Raw genomic sequence first — 21,988 nt, 5'->3', positions numbered from 1 at the left:
ACCGGGCCGTTGGCAAAACACTAATTGACCTAAGGTCATTCGGCATGAAGAACATTTGGGATAATTATGAACAGCATAAAAAGTGATGGTGAAAATAACTAAAATGCTTTCATAGAAAGCATGCATCAGCCTGGTATGAAGCAATGCTAATTGTTACTCTTTATCGGAATCATGGTTTGCCCAGTAGAAAGCAATGCTTAATGTGTTTCCTTCTGGATGGTGGATGTGATTGCTTCTTTCAAAGTAGGCGTTCGCCCGGCATAAGGCAATGGATGGTGTGATCGCTTCTTTAAAAAAATGCTTCTTCTTCATTATTGGCATTACATCCCCCACTGGTACATCTTACCGCACGGCTGAGGAGGGCTAAAAATACGCGTTTTTCCGGAATAAGGCATCGGTGAATGAAGGGCAAATTCTTCAACTATAGCCTGATCAGCATCTATGCCCCAACGAACGATAAGCCTGATGACGTGAAGGATGAGTTTTATGAGAGCCTTGATAAGGCCTACGGAGAGTGCCCAATACACGATGTAAAGATTGTCATCGGAGATGCAAATGCGCAGATCGAAGAAGAAAGTTTCTTTCCCCCTGTCACTGGTACGGAAAGCCTTCATTTCGCTACCAACGATAATGGTCTGCGACTTGTAACCTTTGCTGCTGCTAGAGGGATGGCAATAAGGTGTACCTACTTCGCACGTAGGAATATCCGCAAACACACCTGGCAACATCCGAGTGGAGACAGTTGCTCACAGATAGACCACTTGCTGGTCGACGGATGACATTTCTCGGATGTTATAGATGTAAGGTCCTTCAGAGGTCCGTACATAGACTCGGATCACTATCTTGTAGTTGCAATAATTCGGACGCAACTTTCTAGCGTCACGAATTCACGAAACAACATAAAGATGCGTTTCAATATCCATCGCTTGTCAGTTGAAGGAGTTGCTGAACAGTACCGTCAGCAGCTGGACGAGCGGATAGGATATGCCACCGGGTCTGGCGACGTTAACAGATTGTGGGAAAATATCCACGATGCTGTGACTACAACAGCGCAGGAAGTGTTAGGCACTGCACAGCGACGCCAACGAAATGGTTGGTTTGATGAGGAGTGCCAGCGAGTGACGGACGATAATGTTGCTAGGAGTCGAATGCTAGTGGCTCGTACCCGTTCCAACAGAGAGCGGTACAGTGTAGCAAGGGCACAAAAGAAACGAATTCACCGCAGAAGAAAAAGGCAACACGAAGAGAGTGTGATAGCTGAAGCACAGGAGAACATGATTAGAAACGATATGCGAAGGAATCACGCAACTGTCAAAGGTGCGCGGCATAAAACTGCACCAGTGTCCGCCATGTGCAATGACCGAGAGGGGAATTTACTGGCAGATAAGACTATGGTTGGAAACACCAACGCTGGACGTGGGAAAGAAAGCTCTAACCGAGCTGAGAAACAGTAAAGCTGCTGGAAAGGACGATATCTCGGTCGAGCTTTTCAAACACGCAAGTGAGCAGCTGCATCAATCCAGAAAATATGGGAGGATGAAGAACTGCCTGCCGGCTGGTTGGATGGCCTCATATGCCCAATCTAAACTAGGCACAGACTAGAGTGTGCCAATTACAGGGGGATCACGCTTTTGAACTCGACGTACAAAATCTTGCAGATGCAGATTTTGCAGATGATCTGATGACTGCAGATGATCCTTGATAAATTCCGGGAGTACAACTTGCAGACTCGCCATCTGTTCATTGACTTCAAAGCAGCGTACAATTCAGTGAAAAGAAATGAGCTGTGGCAGATAATGTCCGAACATGGTTTTCTGGCTAAACTGATAAGACTGATACGTGCAACGCTGGATGGCTCGAAATGAACTATTCGGATTGCAGACGAAGTGTCAACCTCTTTTGTTACCCTAGGCGGATTGAAGCAGGGTGATGCACTTTCGAAATTATTATTCAACATTGCACTCGAAGGAGCTATTACGAGTTATGGCGTGCAGAGGAACGGCACTATCATCACACGGTCGCATATGTACCTAGGCTTTGCGGACGACATCGACTTCATTGGAATTGATCGCAGAGCAGTAGAGGAGGCTTTTGTCCCACTAAAGAAGGAGACGGCGAGGGTAGGCTTAACCATTAATTCTACCAAGATAAAGTGCATGGTGGCAGGTAGAGATAGAGGAAGACCTAGTGGTGTTAGTGCTGAGGTAGTGCATGATGGGGATGTGTTTGAAGTTGTTAAAGAATTTGTTTACCTTGGAACGCTTGTGACATGTGACAATGACGTTTCCCGTGAAGTGAAAAGACGTATTGCTGCTGCGAAAAGGGCCTTTTACGAATTACGTAACCAGCTTAGGTTCACGAACACGCTGGCAGCACGCGGTGGAATCGGACCTGGGTACGTTCTGGAGGAATATCGCCCAAGACCGACGATTATGGAGTTCTACAATACGCCAGGCATAGGTGTATCGATGCTGTAGCCAACCTGATATCCAGGTAGGTACACTCCTTGAAACCGTTAGGCTTCCCCTAGAGTTGTTCGCCAGCATCCTAGATAGCGCCGCAATCACCGTCGATGCGTGCCTGTTTTATGATGCCCAAGCTGGAGCTTCTCGCTGCGCTACCATCCCTCGGCGAGACTGATCGAATCGACGAGGCTGCGGTGAATTCGATCTCCTCGATGGACTCTCCATACACGGTCATTGTTATGTCATCCAGATCCCAGGTTGACTACTGGCCGATGCAACAACATCAGCACGCCATCGTACATCAGGTTCCACAGCAATGGACTCATGAACTCTGCGGGACACCAGCCGCCCTAGCAGCACACATATTCCACATAGGTTACTGCAACTCATATGTGACCGAAATCAGTCACAATCAAGTTACTGGCACCATTTTTGTCTGACTTGTGCTGCTCGGGCGCGATGAGGGCGTCAGCGAAGCTTTCCTCTGCCTCGTAGATCAAGGAGCATCCATAAATTACGTAACGCTTAGAGGGGGATGAGGGGTCACCCGAAGTGTGAAAATCCATACAAAAATTTCAAATGATTGTAGCCGGCACGGAGCGATCCGCACATTAAAGCACGTGGCGTTAGTGCCACTCCACAAGGTAGACCACGGCCCAATTTAATTTGCCCGGATGAGACTCTCTCAAGGCGAGTCCATTTAAATTTTCCCGATAAGGATTAATGAATCGGTCTAGCCAGCAACAACGAAAAGTGCCAAATCGGGTCCACCCTATTTTCCATTTGTAACTTACAGCCACATCATACACTCAAAGAGACGGTGAGAGCCCACCAGAACCTAAAACACTCTAAGCAGGAGTGCGCCTCTCATCATTGGCAGACTCTCTCCTCTCACCAACAACCATTAATGAGTCGGAAGCAACATAAACATACCACAGTCAAACTCGTAAAGAGGACGGGACTCGAAAAGCAACAAACAATATCGCGCTGTGATGTGACAGTAGATCAATCAAGGTAACTCATTTTGCACTCACCGCATCAAAACAACGGCGACGCTGTATACGCATATTTCTATTCATGTGTGTTTGACAGAACATGTCTACGGTGGCGCAATCTGTTCATTTCATAGCGGCTGTTTTTGCTTATTGATTGGTCCATTAATTAACTACATTGCTAGGGGAACGACAAAGAAACATTTTATTTGGGACTAACGAATGGAACATTTACTATCGTAATACTACCACATAAAATATTGGGGATTTGTTTCGTTCGTTCAGTATTTGTGTTCGTTCATGGCTATCTACTCCCTAGCTTGTGTGCGGTTTTGGTTTCCCTAACTCTCTATCGTCTCTCTTGTGCTCTGTGTGCTTTCTAACTGTGACGTTACTATTCTCTTTGCTGCTCATCGGTCTCACTCCTGGTATCCAACGGGAATTCTGGTGTTGACGAAAACGGGCTCACGCACGCATTTTCACGGGTCCGTGATGGCGGACCCAAGCGATAGTCGGTGGTTTTCCGACTCGCGAAAGATGGTTTGGCTTTAGCAGCACATTTGGGTTATCGGTCTACGACTGGCACAAAAAAAAAAATGTTCCGCCGCGGCGCCCTCCTCGGACGCCGCACTCCAATCAAAAAAGGGTTTGCTGACTTACTGGTTTTGTTATGGGTTCTACTTTACCAGACTTAGTCGATGACCTGCCGGAGGGGTCGACGCTCCGGCTTGTTGACGGTAGGTGATCGCTTCTTAATGAGGCTGACGAGACGTAATCGCGATGGCGGTTGCTAGCCGTCGGTTTGACGGACCGGCTGGTGGATCTCGTCCACGTAGAGGTCCCCTGGCCTTCCCGGTCCGTTGCGGTGACGAATCGGTCCCCTTCCGGTGGCTTGACGAATGCCGGGAATGTTCGCCCGTCGGGGAGGAATTGTCGCGTTAGGGCACTATGAAATAGCTGCGGGTGGGAAAATGAAGCCAATCTGGCTGGACAAGCAACATTAGCAAAGGCACTACACAGCACATTAAAAGCACATTAATTTATTTTGCTATCAGAAAATCTTCTGCTAATACCGCACACAATTTACAACGCACACTTTAGCTTACTATTATCTATAAAACGAACAAATTATTTGATCAATCAATTACACTTAAAGTCACTGTGAAAATACATACTTAAGATCAACAAGATATTAACGAACCAACGCGGACACTTCCAACTTATCGATTAGTCACGGACGAAATGACCGAGTCTGTGAATCCTCAGATTAAGGAAGGTGGGCTCGGACACAACCGGAAATACGTCATTTACCAACTCCCTTCGTGTATGATCGTGACCTTATTGGTACGATGGATAATCCGACACGAAAGTTGTACTGCTTTGCCTCTCCCACCTTATCCGAAAAACAAATGGCCTCGACCTAGGAGAGGATGGCTAATTCGCCAATTTTTGCGTTACGTAATTAATGAATCTTCCCTCAGTACTCAATTGTGAAAGTAGGTACCTAGAGTCTTATAAAGCCCTACCAGTACTCCCAGCTGAAACAACGAGTTCGCAATCTCCATCTAGGAAGCACTGTTTGCGCGACAATCCTTCCTCCTCTTCCACGTACGACGACAGCTTGTTCAGGGTTAACTTCTCCCGTAGTTTACCTACAGTATCTATTAGACAGGTTGGTCTGTATGCCGAAGGGTTTTCTGGTGGCCAAACGCTGTTTATTCCATATATTCGGAGATGTCCGCTCGTTCAGGCACCCCTGCATGGCTGTACTTATCAAATGGTAACAATAAATGTGACGGCACCGCCAAAATAGGTTACTCATGTCAGCCCATTTGTATGTCCACGATTTGTGTCCCGCTGGTAAGTAGAGGCTGACTGAACATATTGGCCACCCAACTTTCAGCTTACCAGCTTTGATCACCGGCCATCGGGGCCAACAGTTTCATCGTGGAAATCTGCGTCTCTTGCGGTCTTCTTTGCAGGTGAATGGACACTAGAGTGATTCAAATTTCGACTTTTTTTGTCCCCCGATGCTTAAACGATTGCATTTGCCATTTTAATAATCCTCTTAAATTTTTAGCACTTTTAGATGTAATTTCACTGTGCACACGTCATTTGAAGTTTGTATGGAAATTATTGCGAAAATTGAGCCTTATATGAAAGAATGTGCCGTGAGGTGACCCATGAACTATTTAAATATAATCAACACATTGACTACACAAAATACTAATCAAGCTGAAAGGCAGTTGTTGTTGCGAAGCGATTTGTTGTTCGGAAGCAAAGTTATGAAGAAAACAAAAATGCTCATTATTGATATTGATGTTATTCTTTTACGTGTTAAATTGAATTTCTCACGATTCAGTATTTCCTTAATAACTTTTCTTGCGAGCATCAAATCGTTTCGCAACAAAGACGGCCTATTTCCTTGTAAAATTTCTTATGTTGCCGATGTACCCATATGTTTTTAGAGCTTAAAGCGAAGCGTTGGGGAACGGTTTTCCATGAAAGTTAATGTTTTCATAGCAATTTTCATACAAATTTAAAACCGCGCCACAAATTTAAACCGTGCTCACTCAATTTACATCCAAATTAGCTAAAAAATTAGGTGGGTTAAGGCAAATGTAATCGTTTAAGCATCGGGGGACAAAAAAGTCAAAATTTGAATCACTCTAATGGACACCTGTGCGAACACCACTCCATCTTGGTCTTTGATAGCCGAGGCAATTCTTCCGCTGTCGTGACCACGCCCAGTTGTTTGTTTACATTGGAGGGTCACCTCGTCGAGTAGAGCTCAACACCCTCACATAGGACTTCGTGGGCTGGCGCTGCATATAATGTACCGCCGAGCCTGCGAGCCCTTCCTTTGGACAAGGATCATCTCGCCTCCTCTCGTCCGCAACAACCAAATGGCGAAGCTTAGGCAAGTAAAGCTTCAGGTCCCTCAAAATATTGCTCCATCCATTGGTGAAGTCGATAATGGCATCGAGTTACACCATGACGAGTGTCAAACTCAGCAGAACGCTACTCGACGTTATCTCCACCGTATGGTGCTACTGCATGCCGGCAATTGGCGATCCGTTAGTCCTCTCCATGACGATTGCTTCGCTACTCATCTTTTTCAGCTCCATCTCTCTCGCACTCAATGCGTTTGTGGGGTCCTCTCCAGACATCTCATTGCGAAAGCGTTCACTTTCATTGCTTTGTTGGTTGGTTATGCTTTATTCATGATTGTTGGGTCTCCCTAAGGGCTGCCCTCGAACCCAGCTGGAATAGTTGTCTTCTTCCCATGGCTATCTTTGCGGATGCAATGAGGCTTTGCACGGGTAGACACCTCGGTGTTCAGAGCCGAATCAGGTTAAGCCAGGAAGGAACCAACTGGTCCTACACAGCTCGAAAAATGGACTAAGCTAGGGCTCTGTTTGGCAGATCTTTACACCGTAATACACTATCTCAAAGTGATCTACCGTGTTACGGAACAGCAAGTTGTTTACCCAGGGATTAAATTGCATCACTAAGTGTATTTAGTGTAGTGTTTACTATGGACAATGCAATGGTTTGATGTTGTTTTTGTTTTTTGGTGCCTTTCTTGCAAAAATGGTTAGCAAACAAATTGTAAAAATAATATTATTTATTATTATTAACGCTATATTTTCAACGATGTTTAAATTATGATAAACTCTTACGATTCGAAGCTTTAATACCTCAATTATTTTTAACAAAAGGAAAATATGTGGGCACTTTGCCAAAGTTATAAAAATAAGGCATTGTATATGTCATTCATCATAAAAACATACTCAAGGCTTCCACCATCACATTTCTCAAGACCTTTCCGGAAGACTTTCTTGAAGATTTACTTAGCATGCTCCCGTCGTTTATACTCAGCACCAGATATATTAGTTTATGGCTCTTTCGGTAGACCAGCATCCTTTCCGAGACCGCGTAGACCCATCGCCACCACTACGACCAATTGAATGAATAACGATCGACCACCATAAATAAGCACTTTGGATGACGAAGAGGACGCCTTCTGTGACCACCACACCGATGCACAAGTAAGGCAAAGGTAATAAACAGCTTTTCAATTTGTTTCCCCCGGCAATCCACCTGGGGGCCCGTCGTCAGTGTGATCCCACAACCCACGGTAAACTGGTTCAATTTACGAACCGGCACTGACACAGCTTGGGAGTAGCCCCGATGCGCTGGACAAGCCTAATGCCTAACCTTCCGAAGCAAAGCATGGCCAAGGCACTTGGGCTTGTTTACAGAAGTAATAAAACTTGGCAAAACAAAAAACCGAAATCGCACATTCAAAAGGTACATCTCCGGTGCAGGAACGAAGACGAGCGCTGGAAAGTCCCAGGAGAGAGCGGTGTGGTGGCGACGACCACGGCGGAAAGGTAGCTGCGGCAAGACACGAGGGCGTAATCCATTTCTCATGGTAAATGTCACGATTATAAAAGTCAAAATAAAGCCCTTCGGTTGGTTTTGGTTTTATGACCGTCAACGGGCGCGGGAAGCGGTCGCTTCTTTCGGTTCGGTCTGGAGTGAGAACCGATGCGGGTCGGCAGAGGACAAACAAAGCAGCACTTCTTCCTTGAGCTGCTCAGGGATTCACTGCTTTGTGGCTCACAGCGGAGCGTAGGGAAATAGCTTCTTCGGGCTCAGGCATCAGGGACAAATTATAATTGATTTGATGTCTAAGCATATTTCGGTCCGAGGGTAAGCGAAATAGGGAGCGCGGGGTTTAGTCCAGAAATGTCTTTCTTGTGGTGGGAGTAGAGCATGGCTGACTGAGTGAATGAAGACTGACAAGTTGGTAAGACAGTGGAAATCACGTTTCGGGAGTTGGATGCTGCTTTTTTTTCCTCATGGCTGATGAGTGGAACTTTTCCGGGAATTTTGTTGTGGATTTAGCCCTAGCAATAGCACTTTACGATCGTAAAAGAGTGGATTTGGGTGAAAAATTAGATCATAGAATTTGTGAGGGAAATCGCGATGGATGTTTATACAAATTAGTTTGGAAAGGATTTCGCCTTGATTGTGGTTCCACTAATTGGGTGAGATTTTTGTAGTAATTAATAAAAATAGGGCATGGAATTTGCATAATGGATTGAATGAAGAAGGGCTAGAGAGAAAGCTAATTTTTATCTCCAAATGTTTATCTTTGCTTCTGCGTTAATTTTTATTTGGATTCTTGTTGGATGAAATGTGGTTGTGGTTGAAAAATCTAAACGAATAGAATAGAATTTAATTTCAAATGAAAAATGGAATAAATTTCCAATTGCAATTCGAACAAATATAAAACTTTTTTCGCATTATTAGTGGAAATGCAAAAGATTGACCGATAAGAAATTGAAGACCAAAAAAAAGACAGGGAGATAAGAAAACAAGAAGACAAGAATACAAGAAGACAAGAAGACAAGAAGACAAGAAGACAAGAAGACAAGAAGACAAGAAGACAAGAAGACAAGAAGTCAAGAAGACAAGAAGACAAGAAGACAAGAAGACAAGAAGACAAGAAGACAAGAAGACAAGAAGACAAGAAGACAAGAAGACAAGAAGTCAAGAAGACAAGAAGACAAGAAGACAAGAAGATAAGAAGACAAGAAGACAAGAAGACAAGAAGACAAGAAGACAAGAAGACAAGAAGACAAGAAGACAAGAAGACAAGAAGACAAGAAGACAAGAAGACAAGAAGATAAGAAGACAAGAAGACAAGAAGACAAGAAGACAAGAAGACAAGAAGGCAAGAAGGCAAAAAACACAAATAAAACAAATAAGACAAATATGACAAATAAGACAAATAAGACAGATAAGACAAATAAGACAAATAAGACAAATAAGACAAATAAGACAAATAAGACAAATAAGACAAATAAGACAAATAAGACAAATAAGACAAATAAGACAAATAAGACAAATAAGACAAATAAGACAAATAAGACAAATAAGACAAATAAGACAAATAAGACAAATAAGACAAATAAGACAAATAAGACAAATAAGACAAATAAGACAAATAAGACAAATAAGACAAATAAGACAAATAAGACAAATAAGACAAATAAGACAAATAAGACAAATAAGACAAATAAGACAAATAAGACAAATAAGACAAATAAGACAAATAAGACAAATAAGACAAATAAGACAAATAAGACAAATAAGACAAATAAGACAAATAAGACAAATAAGACAAATAAGACAAATAAGACAAATAAGACAAATAAGACAAATAAGACAAGAAGACAAGAAGACAAGAAGACAAGAAGGCAAAAAACACAAATAAGACAAATAAGACAAATAAGACAAATAAGACAAATAAGACAAGACAAATAAGACAAGACAAATAAGACAAATAAGACAAATAAGACAAATAAGACAAATAAGACAAATAAGACAAATAAGACAAATAAGACAAATAAGACAAATAAGACAAATAAGACAAATAAGACAAATAAGACAAATAAGACAAATAAGACAAATAAGACAAATAAGACAAATAAGACAAATAAGACAAATAAGACAAATAAGACAAATAAGACAAATAAGACAAATAAGACAAATAAGACAAATAAGACAAATAAGACAAATAAGACAAATAAGACAAATAAGACAAATAAGACAAATAAGACAAATAAGACAAATAAGACAAATAAGACAAATAAGACAAATAAGACAAATAAGACAAATAAGACAAATAAGACAAATAAGGCAAATAGGACAAATAATAAAAATAAGACAAATAAGACACATAAGACAAATAGGTAAAATAAGACAAATAAGACAAATAAGACAAATAAGACAAATAAGACAAATAAAACAAATAAAACAAATAAGGCGAATAAGACAAATAAGATAAATGAGACAAATGAGACAAATAAGACAAATAAGACAAATAAGGCAAATAAAACAAATAAGACAAATAAGGCAAATAAGACAAATAAGACAAATAAGACAAATAAGACTAGTAAATGTACCTAGATAAATTATTATACCTACGCATAGTATAAATAGTGTAAGCTGCGATCATTTTCTTCAAGTCGAGTCAAGTATGAGACACTGAAGACGGCCTTACTGTTGAGGTCGAAATACGTATCTGTCAAGATACAATTAAGTGGTGGGATTCAATGGGATTGTACAAACTCGTCTTATAACAAGTGAGAATAAATAAGACAAACACAGATCTCCCTTACTCGATATTGAAGGGACCATCCAGTTAGGGAGGTATCGAGATAGGGGACACATTTATTTTTGGCCGAATTGTAAATTTGTTTCCTTGTAAAGTGAAGAGAGAAATGAGATTTTCGTAGTGAATAGTGAACAGAAGCAAGGAGTGAGAAATAAGAGATAATGATTGGGAATTGAGAAGCGAGATATTGGGTAGTGAGAAGTGATTGAAGAGATATAAGACAGAAGGAAAAAGAAAGATAAAAGAAGTAAGAAAAAAAAAGAAAAAAGGAAAGAGAAAGAATCTCGGTCCTTACTTCTCACTTCTTCCTAATCCCTTCTATAACTCAATTCTCACTCCTCATGTCCCACTTCTGACTTCTTACTTCTTATTATTCTCTTCGCACTTTTTGCTTCTCACCTCTCCACACTTCTCACTTCTCACTATTAATTTCTCACTTCGCACAACTCACTTCTTCGCACTCTTACTTCTCAATTTACAGTTTCTACTACTAACTTCTCATCTCTTACTTCGCATTTCTCACATCTTATTTCTCACTTTTCACTTCATACTTCGAATTTCTTACTTCTCACTTTTAACTTTTCATTTTTAACTTTTCACTTCTAACTTTTTACTTCTCACTTCTCTCTATTTATTTCACTTCTCATTTTTCACTTTTCACTTCTCACTTATAACTTCTTTTATTTCAGTTCTGATTTCTCATTTGTCACTTATTACTTTTCGCTTATCACTACTACTTCGCACTTCAAATTTCTCACTTCTATCTTCTCACTTCTCACTTCAAACTACTCACTTCGCACTTCTCATTTCTCACTTGTCGCTTCTCACTTCACATTGCGAATTTCCCACTTTAAATTTTTCACATCTCACTTCTTTTTATTTATTTCTCACTCCTCATTTTTCACTTTTCACTTCCCAGTTTTTTATATCTCACTTCTGACTCACTTTCTACTGTTACTTTCCACTTATAACTTCTAATTTTTCACTTTTCACTTTTTATTTATTACTTTTCATTCCTCACTACTCACTTCGCACTTCAAATTTCTCATATCTTACTTCTCACTTTTCATTTGTCACTTCCCACTACTCACTTTTTACTTCGCACTTCTCACTTCACACTTCGAATCTCACTTCTCACTTCTCTCTGTTTATTTCTCACTTCTCAATTTTAACTTTTCACTTCTTATTTATAACTTATTATATCTCACTTCTGACTTCTCATTTCTCACTTATCCCTTTGTACTTCTAACTTTTCACCAGGCTTGTAAATATTCGGCAGCACTGAATGAACATGATGTTCTTCTGTTTCATTTTTTTTATTTTCTTCCTTCCTTGAAATCGATCTCATTTTGTTAAGAAAATTATTTTGATCTATCTCATATTCCCGAAGAGGGAGAGGAGTAAACAACAGAACTCACATCACCCAGTGCGCCACGAATATGAAATTCACCACAGTAAAATGTACACATTCACTCAGCAAATGACAAAAATCACCACGCGTTCAAATGGGTCACTCACATTCATGCGGTAACGCACGAACTGAGCAGCCTGTCAGAGCGACTTGTGTTGGGTTGAATAATAAATTGAATGGTTGGTGCTGGAATGATTTTTTGGCTGCCCTACAGTTACACTCATGACGTGACGGCGGCGATGAGATTGACGGAGAGAATATGCTGAGATCCATGTTTTCGCTGCATTGACTTTGACATATTTCAACCCTGCTTTTCACTTACCACTTTTAACTTCTTACTTTTCATTTTTCACTTATTACTTTTCACTTCTCGCTACTCACTTCGCACATTCAATTTTTCACTTTCCACTACTCATTTCTCACTTCCCACTGCTCATTTTTCTTTTCTTACTCTGAATTTCTCACTTCTATCTTTTCACTTCTAACTTTTCATTTCTCACTTCAAAATTATTATTTCTCACTTCTCGCTTATCACTTTCCACTTCTAACTATATCGTGCATGCAACTGTTTCTGACAACATCGAGTTAGCGAGGTGAAAATGCATTACTTCGACTTATAGAATATCGAGTAAGCGAGATATCGACTTACAGAGGGTTCGCAGTGTGCTAGATTCAAGAGACTTCGAATTTCATCGAGTAAGGGAAAATACCGAGTTACAGAACATCGAGTTAGGGAGAGTTCACTGTAAGACAAATAAGACAAATAAGACGTATTCGGAAGAATCCCTGGAGATATATCCTGAGGAATATCCTGTGAAATAGCTGGAGCAATATCCAAAAGTATTGCTGGAGGTTTATCCGGAGAATTTCCTGATTGAATATCCGGAGGAGCCGCTGGAGGAATATCCGAAAGAATATTCGGAGGAATATTCGAAGAAATTGCTTGATGAATATCCGGAGCAGTTTCTGAAGGAATATATGAAGGAACTCCTGAGAGAATATCAGGAGGAATATCCGGACGAATACCTCGAGGAATATCCAAAGGCATATCTGGAGGAATATCCGGAGGAATTCCTGGAGAAATATTAGGTGGAGCTTCCAGAGGAATATCCTGATCAATTCCTGGAGCAACTTCCTGGAGGAATATTCGGAGGAGCTCCTGGAGGAATATCCGAAGGTCTCAAATCAATGGAGAGAGGTACTGAGAAGCAAAAATTTCAGTTGTACACTAGTTTAGTATTTAGTAAACATTTATTATTTTTTTAAATCTTTATTAAGGAGACTTTCAGCTCAAGGCTGGCTCGTCTTCTTCTTCTTCTTCTTCTTATTGGCATTACAACCCCACACTGGGACAGATCCGCCTCGTAGCTTAGTGTTCATTAAGCACTTCCACAGTTATTAACTGCGAAGTTTCTAAGCCAAGTTACCATTTCCGCATTCGTATATCATAAGGCTAATACGATTATACTTTCATGCCCAGGGAAGTCGAGACAATTTCCAAATCGAAAATTGCCTGGACCGGCACCGGGAATCGAACCCAGCCACCCTCAGAATGGTCTTGCTTTGTAGCCGCGCGTCTTACCGCTCGTCTCCGGTAGAGCCTAATTCAAATTTGGGAAATTGAAGGGTCACAAAATTTTCTAGGGACATTTCTTGATAAATTTCAAAGAGATTACCAGCTGGGATCAGCAAAATTCCTTCCCAATTTCGAGTTATAGACATTTTAGTTCGAAAATAGCACTCTGCCGCGTGAGAGCATTCCCTCAGACCTTAATTCGGCACAAATATTTTAAAAGGTCGAAACTGTTTTTGTAAACACGAGCTTCTCACGTCGCTGGTGGGCTAATTAGAGCCCATCCACGCAATCCAGCGCCATTGAATGAATGAAGAGGATTCACTGCATCCATCAGTGGTGTTGGATTGCGTGGTTGGTCTCTATTTAGCGCACCATCGACGTAAGAAGCTCTTGTTCACAAAAGCAGTTTCGCCCTTTTGAAATGCTGGTGCCGAATTCCACCACTTGATGGAATTAAATGGAATTGTACGAACTCGTCTTATGACAAGTATCACGGGTAAAAATCCGTTCCCAGAAATGAGAAAATAATTCATGATTCCATGAATCCGTCGTTTTTTCATGCTATGAATATACACCATGAATATAAATCATGATTTCATGATTTATTTTCGAGTAACGCAACAAATGCGTTACAATTTGGTTGTTAAGATCGACAAAATGAAAAAAAAAGTTCAACAAGGGATTTGAACTCGAGGCACTGAGCGGGAGTCCGGCGTGCTACCTCTCAGCCGTCAGCCGGGAATGGAGTGTTCGAAGTATAACCGGTTATGCATACTGTCGACTGTTGAGGATTGCCTAGTACTATGAATAATGTTCCTGAAATCATGAATTATAATCATGGTTTCATGAACTGATATGATTCATGATTTCATGATTTTTTATTCATGCCTGCGGGTATGCATTTGTTTCCGTGTAAAGACATTCCACTAATAGCTCAAAATAATGTTCGTATCATTTAGTGTATGTTAATGCAACTATCGCTATAACTTCGTTATTCGTGGAATTCAGCCAACGAAACATCAGATAGAAATGTAGATTAATCTTCGAACTAGCAGTCCACCATACAACACATTTTGAAATTCAGCCTCTAGAAAGAGTTAATGGCAAAATACTAAATTATCGATTCCAGATTACTAAATAATCAAACACATCCTTGTTCTTCACTAGTCATTTCAATTTTTTCTTCTTCAAACTTCTACACGTGGACTTTGAAAGTCGTATCCATGCCAGCCATAAATCACAGCATCTGTAACCTTTTGTTTTCAATTTTTGTTTGGTCAAGTACGAAACGATGCCCCTCGCACGATTCCGATTTTCTTCTTCGCACACCGGATCAAAAACAGTGCCGACATGCACTGCCCAGGCCAGTCCAATGTGTGCCAATTGTTAAACTCTGCGGGACCGAGACAATTAGCTGACAGATGTTGACGGGTTCATCTCGTTAGGTTCTAAACGGGAAAAAGATTCGAACGAAAAGTCCCTTCCCGAAGCAGGAGACAACTTTTCTGTTCGAAATAAATTATCATTAAAAGCGCTGCCCCAGCTGAAGGCCTCCGGATCGGGTGAAGGTGAGCCACATCGATGGAACAAAAAGGAGTCCCGTCACAGTTGTCGCATCCATTCGCGGGACCTTCGCTCTGGGTACAAGAAACTCCTCGTCTGGAGCCAGCTCGAAAAGAGTTATGAATTTTATTTATGACACTCATAGAGAGCCAACAAGCGGTTTCAGCTTGCATTGGAGGGAAGCGGACCGGTGTGTGCCGGTGTCCATTGCAATGCAACGCGAAGAGGACTCCGGTGCAGAGCCACAGTAGTGCCGGCGAATAAGCACAAAAAATATGAAGGATAAAGGTATAGAAATTCATAAATGGAAGTGGTGAGGTCTCAGCGCACATCGAAAGGCAAAGTTCTACGGAGACACATTCGCCCGGATCAGTGTCGTGTATTTCATATTTATATAAAATATTGAAAGATTTTCTCCGTCTGTCCCAGTGCATCCGATATCTTACAACGAGGAACTGCTTTCCAAGTCAGTGGCCAAAATACGTTAGTGGTTTTGCTCCTACTTAGTTCATTCGAAAAATCTGTCCATTGGAATCCACACTGTGCACCGGAGCCTTTCGGTTTCGCTTTCGACTGAGGCCTTTTCAGAGTGCATAAGTTGGGATAAAGGAGTAAATGATCTCTTGATATATTTTATGCCCATTTCGGGATCAAAATAAAAACAAAGAGTTATGTCTGGCAGAGATGTGCCATCGGCCGAAGGGATGCTTTGCTGGCAGGCACGCTGCTGGGTCCGCAGGTAATAATATCTCATGCTCTGCGTGGAGCCACCCAAAGTTTTTGAGCAATGTGTGCCATAAATATGCGACAGTGTTTGCATGATGTTCCAATTAAATGGCAAACGCAATGCAAGTATCAATTTTCACGACTTTCGTGGGTAACGGGATCGTGTAATGGCAGATAATTAATCGACATAAATTGGCATCATGTGTCATTGAGCTCAAATTCCTAATTGCTATTACGATTAAGCTGCTTGGCTGAGTTGGAATCCGGTTCTCAAGCAGTTGAATTCTTCCCAACCCTCTGAACATCTTCATAAAAATTAATTAAAATTACTATCAGCTCCCTTTATCGTTGAGCAGATGCAAGGAATCAGCTTCTTCTATTCTACTCCTCTTTGATAGAATCCCAAGACGATGCCCAAAATCACTAAAACCGACAAGTGCTGGTAGAAACAAATTTTTATTAATCCATTGCCAAGCTGATTGGTCCTTTTCTAGTCCATCAGTCCAGTTGAGGTTGCCTTGCTTCCATTGACTTCCAAGGCGAAGGCACGAGCTGCTGCCTCGAATTTCGTTGCTGCATATCATCCATTTGAAAAACGGTCGGATAATTATCAACCGAAAGATGCTCAACTAAATGAACCCATTTGGAAAGGGGTCTCTCTGCCACACACAATTCAGGGCGGTGGTGGCATGGCAGCTGAGCTGAGATCACTCAAACAGAGAACAGGAATCTTTCCGGGTTTCCCGGTAACTTGTTGCTAAATTAGAACCATTCAAGTGAACCAACAAGAAGACTCCTCCCTGGTCTTTCTCAATTGATCCATAAAATTCAAGCTGTGATGGTCGGTATCGTAGCAAAAATCTCTCGCTTGCTTGGAAATTCAATTTAATAGATTTTCTACCATGTGTCCAATTCCGAGCGTGTGTTTTAAAATTTTACAACCCCGAAGGGCAGGCTGCTGAGAGTTTAGATCGGTAGGGGCCTCCCATCAGCATTGACCAACAGCCTTTCGCCTTTGTGTTTCTTCGTAGGATAGTTTGATTGGATGAAACAAACCGATATTGGTTGGCAAGCTGCTTGGCCAAATTTTTTATGGACGGATTCCTTGTTGGGGCTATTAAGTCGTAAAAAGGGAGGAAAAAGTAAAAAAAAATGTGACGCTGTATCATGATATTATGATCCCAAAAATGATTCTCTTCTGAAAGGAATGCGGAAGTTGTAACGCAGTGCTGAAATTTGTTAAAAGATCGAGATGGATAAAAGTTGTTACAGGTTATGGTAGATAAATACAGATGTTCAATTCCAATGTAAAAAATATGTTTCTCTATCAGTCATCTGGATGGAGTATTGATTTTACATGAATTGTTATTTTGTGATTTAAATTTTCCCGATCCTGAATAATGCTGTATAGAATCGTTTTAATTTACCAATCAAATCTTCAAAGATGCATACCCCCTCTGAAGATAACGAATCACTTATTTCCACAACATTCTGCTGTAGATCTCACTTCTGGATAATCGGCTTTTCAGCATGCTGCTTATTGCACCCAGAGCCAGCATGACATTTCCTGGCACGACGACCGTAGAGTAACCTGGCGATAACGAATCGTGCTTTCTATTCTTCATAACATACCAGCAGGACGCCTAAGAAGTAGAAATCTAACGCTTGTAAGCTAATAGGTGAAGCAACAATACTCCTGACCGTTCTTCTTAGTTACTTAATGAACACCCACACACACAGCACTGGTAAGTAAAGTAGAAGAAGAAATTCTCACTGGTTCTCCTCGTTGTCGTTTCCATTACAGCGACAGTCAGCAGAGCAACATATTGTTTCTCAAAAGGATTTTTTTTAGCTTTCGACATCCTTCCTCCAAATAACTGCATGATGATATCCTTACTTGGTTTATAGTAGTTAAACGTATACGGTGCTGTCCCGATTTTGGCAACTATATGGGGCCCTCCTTAGCCGTGCGGTAAGACGCGCGGCTACAAAGCAAGACCATGCTGAGGGTGGCTGGGTTCGATTCCCGGTGCCGGTCTAGACAATTTTCGGATTGGAAATTGTCCCGACTTCCCTGGGCATAAAGTATCATCGTGCCAGCCTCATGATATACGAATGCAAAAATGGTAACCTGGCTAAGAAACCTCGCAGTTAAAAACTGTGGAAGTGCTTAATGAACACTAAGCTGCGAGGCGGCTCTGTCCCAGTGTGGGGATGTAATGCCAAGAAGAAGAAGAAGAAGGGGCCTATATTCTTTATGAGACAACTAGAAATTCAACACAAAGCAGATTTTGGCTTAATTAAAATTCGGAATGACAGAATTGAATAAATAGGTTGAACAATTTCGCAAATGTGTCATCAAGTAAGCTTGTTACAGACAAATGTACCACCCAAAAAAAAACGTTTATCATAACCTGAACCAAATACCGTTTTGACTCAAATTCCGAACATTCTGCTTTATACTATCGAACGAAACAACAAGTTCTTCCAGTAATTTTTCCAATTATTCCTCCTGGAATTTCTCCGGGAATTCCTTCAAGAATTTCTCCATGAACTCCTTCAGGAAATTATTCCGACAATTTCTCCAGGAATTCCTCTAAAAATTCGCCCAGGATTCCCTTCGAAAATTCCATCGGGAATTCCTCCTGAAGTTCTGCTAGGAATTCACTTAGCATATCCCGTAGGAATTCCTCGAGGAATTACTAGTTGAATTGCTGGAAGAATGTCCGGAAGGACTTCCGGCGAAATCCTATAGATATGCTTTGAGGAGCTCGAAGGAATTCCTGGAGAAATTTCCGGAGGAATTCTTGGAGGAAGACCCGGAGTCATGGAGGAATACCTCCATGTCATGGAGGAGTCATGGAGGAATAGCTGTTGAAATTATTTGAGAAATCCTTTAGAATGCCTAGAGAAATTCCTGGAGGAATGCTTGAATAAATTACTGGAGGAGTTCTCTAAGATTTTCGTGCCCAATCCCTGCAGGAGTTCCTTGAGGAATGCTTTCGAGGATTCCTCCATAAATTCCTCCAGGAATTGCTACACGAATTCCTCCGAGAGCTCCTTCCGGAATTCCTCTACGAATTCCAAAGCATGTCTCAAAGCATTTAACCAGAATTCCTCCGGGGATCCCTCCAAGAATTTCTCCGGGGATTATTCCAGAAGCATCTCCTGGCATTCATGGAAGGGAATTAGGAATTTTATGAGGAATGCCTAGAATAATTCCTGGAGGAACGCCTGAAAGAATTCCTGGAAGAGTTCTCGGAGGATTTTTCGGATTCCTGGTCCGATTCCCGGAGTAATTCCTGGAGCAATCTTCAGAGCGATTTTCCGGAGGAATTCCTGTACAAAATTTACGGAGGAACCCCCGAAGGAATTCCTGGAGTGATACTGGGAAAAATTCTCTAATGAGTTCCTGAAGGAGTTCCTAAAAGAATTAACAGAAAAGTTCCTGGATGGACTTACGGCGGAATTCCAAAAAAATGCTTTGGGGGATGCCTAGAAAAATTCCTGCATGTATCCTCTGCAAAGGGATTCCTGGAAACATTCCAGAAGGGATTCCCGGCGGAATTCTTGAGAAATGCTTCAAGGAATTCATTTAGGAGTACCTAGAGAAATTCCTAGACGAGTGCCTGAAGGACTTTCCAGGTGAAATTTACGAAGGAATTCCTGGAAAAATCCTCGGAGGAATTCTAAGAGGGATTTTCGTAGGAATTAGTGGAGGAATTCTCGGCGGAACTTTCGGAGGATTTCCCGGTGAGATTCCAAGCGAAGGGATTCCTTGAAGAATTTTCAGAAGGGATTCCTGGTGGAATTTCTGAGGGTCGGAGGAAATTTTTTTATTTATTTATTTTATTTATTAGTACACCATCTTCGACCATGTCGCACAGATTGCTTCCTTAATAGCTAAATTATTCTTATTCTCTAATCCTAGCACTGAACACATTTTTGGACAGAATAAAATCGAACTTGTTACAAACATCGTTAAAAGAACGCAAACACAAATCAAAACAATTGTTGTAGCCAAAGTTTGTTCTGTGAAAAGGGATCACAAATAAAGGCGAGTTTCGCAATCTGCGTTAGGGAACATTCCAACGTACGAGCTCCAATAGCGCGGGACAATCCAGATTCCCTGTCAGGAGGTCGAAGATAAACAATCTCTGCATTTTTAGGCGCCTGGCGGAAAGCGTTTCCAAGTCGATCAGCTTGCAACGACTTGGATAGCTCGGGAGGTTGAATGGATCGTTCCAAGGTAGCTGTCTTAAAGCAAACCTAATGAAAGTTTTCTGAATTCTTTCGAGCGCCAGCGTATGGACCAGGTAACATGGAGACCAAACTGATGAAGCGTATTCTAAAATGCTCCGTACCAATGAGCAGAACAGTGTTTTTATACAGTAAACATCGCTGAAGCCGGCAGCATGACGACGGATAAATCCCAGCACAGTGTATGCCTTAGATGTTATGATGCTGATGTGTTCGTTAAATCTCAACTTCGCATCGATGGTTACTCCTAGGTCACAAATAGAGCTGGCGCGTTCCAAGTCGTCCGGTCCAATGGAATAATGTTGCAGGATAGCGTTGGCGGAACGTGTGAAAGTTATGACCTTGCATTTTTTACTGTTTACGCGCATGCCGTTGTCGCCACACCAAACAAGCAAACGATTAATGTCGTCCTGAATAACAGCACAATCAGCACGAGATGCATTTACGCGGAAAAACTTCAGGTCGTCAGCATATGAAATCTTGCTTGATGAAATCACTAAACCGAGGTCGTTAACGTAGATGACAAATATTAGAGGACCGAGGACGCTGCCTTGAGGTACTCCACATGTCATTGAAAAGATATTGGAGCGCCTGCAGTTCACCGTCACAAAAGCCTTGTGACCAAATAGGTAAGAGTGCAGCCATTCTGTGATCCACGCTGGAAATCCTATGTGATTCAGTTTGTCGATAATAATATCATGGGGTACAGTGTCGAAAGCTTTTGCAAAATCGACATATATGGAATCAACTTGTCGCTTGGCTTCAAGCTCTCGAGATATGGTTGACACGTAACACATCAAATTTGTTGTTGTTGAGCGGTTTTTCATAAATCCATGCTGGCAGCTCGAGATAATCGGTGCAGCGGCTCTATACAATCTTGCGTGGATCAGCTTTTCAAAAACCTTGCTTAAACAGCAGAGGATGGATATTCCCCGATAGTTAGTGACGCAATCTCGGCTTCCAGATTTATGAATCGGTATTATAGACGCGGTTTTCCAAGCAAATGGAAACACTCTGTCTTGGAGCGAGCGGTTGAACACTACAGCAATTGGGGTTGCTAACGTGGCGGCGAAATTCTTAAAAAATGCAGGAGGAAGATGGTCTGTTCCTGGACCTTTAGATGTGTCAAGATCATCCAGAGCTGTTCGAATCTCATCAGGAGAAAACTGAAAGCATGGTAAGCTGATGTTGTAGGAAGGTATTTGACCAAAACAATTCTGGCGACGGACAGGAGATGCTCTACAGAAAACACTTTCGAAGTAGGCAGCAAAAAGGTTAGCTGCTTCATTGCTTGTTCCTGAAGTATTTCCATTAAATTTCACCAAACTGGGGATACCGTTGTCATTCTTCCTCTTTTTGATGTAGTTCCAGAAACGGGAAGGATTCTCTTTCACAGAAGCTTGAACGTTGTGCACATAGTTTTCGTGGGCAGCAGAAAGAATTGCTTTATATTCCAGCTCGAAATCACGAAGTCTGTCCCTGTCAGAAACGTTCTTTGTTACGAAGTATCGACTACGCAGCTTGCGGAGATTGTTGCGAAGGTTACGTAGCTCAGGAGTCCACCAAGGTTGATTAAAATCAGACTTTGAGGCACGCTTCTTACGATGAACGTGTGTGCTGATAACTTCAAAGAGAAGTTCGTAGAGGGCCGATAGCATTACGTCCACTGTATCAGACCGCAGAGATGATGTCCAATCGATGTCGTCAAAAGTAGAATTAATCAGATCGAAGTTGCATGCCGAGTAGTCATATATAAAACAGTCTACGTCAACAGGTAATGCTGGCATGACATTCTCGTCAAGA

The sequence above is a fragment of the Armigeres subalbatus genome, chromosome 3 (genome assembly GCF_024139115.2).
Source record: "Armigeres subalbatus isolate Guangzhou_Male chromosome 3, GZ_Asu_2, whole genome shotgun sequence".
Lineage (NCBI taxonomy): Eukaryota > Metazoa > Arthropoda > Insecta > Diptera > Culicidae > Armigeres > Armigeres subalbatus.
The sequence above is the reverse complement of the archived record's forward strand: the minus strand, read 5'-3'. Positions refer to the sequence as shown.